A 2,500-nucleotide genomic window follows, 5' to 3' on the forward strand; every position below is an offset into this window, starting at 1 on the left:
TGTCGGGCGCACCCCGCGGGTGGACGCTCCGCCGAGGGGCGCTGGAGCCGGCTGGCGGGTGCCGGGTTCCCCTCCGCGCCCCGCCTCGTCGCTGCCGCTGAGGCTGCCGCCGTCGCCGCGAGGCGGCGGTGGCCCGGCGGCGGGCGGCGGCGGGGGAGGCACCCCCGCGGGGATTTCAGGTCGTTTCCCTCACCCCAGGGCCAGGTACCTAGCGTCCGCGCTTCTCCTGCCTCCCCTCGGTGACCCACCCGTGTGGTCCCGTGTGCCAGCGTGCTCCTCCCGGGCGCTGCGCTGCGCGTGCCGCACCGGCCGTGCCCTGCCGGCCTTCCACGCTTCCTCCTCCCCTCCCTTCCCCCCCCCCCCACACCGCTCCAGCCGCCCCACGCCGTGCCGTGTGGGGGCCGCGCTGCGAGTCGGCCGGGCCGGGGGCGGCGGGGGGCGGCGGGGGGGGGGGGCGCGCTGGGAGGAAGGAGGAGGGCCTCCGGCCACCGCGGCCGCCGGTAGCGGCCCCCCCGGGTAGGGATGGCCATGGGCCCCGGGCTCCGGGCCCGAGGGTTCTCGGTCGGAGAGCCGGGCGGGGGTTTAAAGACTCGGGCGGCCCGATGCGACCCGGGGGGCAGCCGGGCGTGCTGCCGGAGGGGCCGGGGGGTCGGCGCGCGCGGGCGCCGCACCCCCCCATGCCCGCCGGCGCGGCCCGTGCATGCCCCGCGGGCAGCCGGGACGGAGAGGGGTACCCTGCCCCCTCTCTCCGCGGTCTGGTCTCGGCGGAGAGACGCCGCGCGGTCGGCTTGCGCCGGCCTGCCTCGAACGCGCGACCCCGGCGCGAGCGCGTGCTCGCCGCCGGGACGGCGAGCCCCCACCGCGGGTGGTGCGGACGCCGAGCCCCAGCGCATCCCTTCTCCTCCCTGGCCGGTGCTCTCAGTCTCCCGCCGTGGCCGTCGGCGGCACCCTTCCTTCCCTCCCCCCCCGCCCTGCCCCGGCACTCCGCCATCCGGCGCGCCTGCCTCGCTCTGCCCGACCCGGCTTCGCTGGGCGGCAGGCGGGCGGCGGGCGGGCGGGCGGGGGCGGCCCCTCCCGGTCTCCGCGTGGAGGCGGGGAGAGCGGGCGCCGTTCCCCGTCCGTCCCGCCTCGCCCGTCTGCCTGCCGCCAGGCGTCTGCCCGCGGAAGGGACGGGCGAGTGCGTGGCGTCGCTCGGGAGGCTGCGTGTGTGCAGGCGGGTGTTGGGTGCCGTCTCCGGGGCGGCGGAGCTGGAGGCCGGTGAGGCGAGCGAAGGAGCTCGGAAGCGTGCGGCTGGCGGGTCGCGGGCGCGCGGGCAGCGGGTGGCGCCGCTCCCAGCGGCGGCCGGGCTCCGACGCCGGGGCTCCGCGGGGACCCACACCCCGGTCCCTGAGGCAGGTGGCGCGGCTGGCGCGCCGCTCCCTGCTGGGCCAGGCCGAGCCGGGCGCCTGGGCCGGACTCGAAGCGAGAAAGGGGTTGTCCCAGGTCGGGAGCGAGGGCTCCCCGCCCCTCTCGTTCGGGTCTGTTCTCCCCCCCCCCCCCCTTTTTTTTTCCCTCTGTGCTTGTACGGTCAGTGAGGCGTGCCCTCTCTCTCCGCTGTCCCTTGCTCAGCAGCCGGCGTCGGCGTGAGGAGGGAGGCAGAGCGGATGGGGGCCCTCAGGGGGCTGCGAAAGCTGCCCGGTCCCCCCGCGCGCGCGGTGGGGACCGAAACCGAGACAACTCTTAGCGGTGGATCACTCGGCTCGTGCGTCGATGAAGAACGCAGCTAGCTGCGAGAATTAATGTGAATTGCAGGACACATTGATCATCGACACTTCGAACGCACTTGCGGCCCCGGGTTCCTCCCGGGGCTACGCCTGTCTGAGCGTCGCTTGACGGTCAATCGTCACCCCCATTGCCGCGTTGGCGCAGCGGTGTGCCGCCCCTCGGGGGGGGGCCGGGGGGGGCGGCGGCGGCGGCGAGTCGGTGGGGGGGCGGCGGCGGCGGTGAGTCGGCGGCGGCGGCGGAGCCGGGACCACCGGTGCGTGCACCGGTGGCCCCGGTCTTCCGGCTGGCCTGCCTGCCCGGCTCCGGCCGACCGTCCGCCTCCACCGTCCGCGGCCGGCGTGCCTTGCCCTGCCCTCCCTCCCCTCCGAGCCCGGTGGCCACCGCTGCCCTGCGCGGTGTGTGCGGTGTGGCGCGGCTGGGGCGCCTCGCAGGCCCGCGCCGCCGGGGAGAGGGGGTGCCTCTCCTCCCCGTGTGGGCCCGGGCCTTCGTCCCCCTAAGTGCAGACTCGGGAAACCCCCGCTCCCGGAGCGCCCGCTGTGCGGAGTTCGTCCCGCCGGGCCCCCAGGTTCGGTCGGTCGCGGTGGCCCGGCACCTGCCGCCGCCGCCCGCCGCCACCGCCAGTGCCCGCCGTACGACGGCTCTCCTCCACCACTCTCCCGGTGGTGCGCTGGTCCCCCGTTCCCCTCCGGCGGGGGGGACGGCCGGCTGCCTTTCTTCCCCTCCCCTTGCCCTCTCC

The 2,500-nt window shown here is 77.6% G+C and overlaps 1 non-coding gene across 1 annotated transcript; it reads left to right on the top strand.

Moving 5' to 3' along the window:
* Positions 1 to 1,714: 1,714 nt before the first annotated feature.
* On the top strand, positions 1,715 to 1,867 carry LOC138063444 (5.8S ribosomal RNA). The gene has a single exon (XR_011137035.1). It is a non-coding gene; the product is annotated as a 5.8S ribosomal RNA (ribosomal RNA).
* Positions 1,868 to 2,500: the final 633 nt, after the last annotated feature.

This window comes from Struthio camelus, chromosome 31, assembly GCF_040807025.1.
Source record: "Struthio camelus isolate bStrCam1 chromosome 31, bStrCam1.hap1, whole genome shotgun sequence".
Taxonomy (NCBI): Eukaryota; Metazoa; Chordata; class Aves; order Struthioniformes; family Struthionidae; genus Struthio; species Struthio camelus.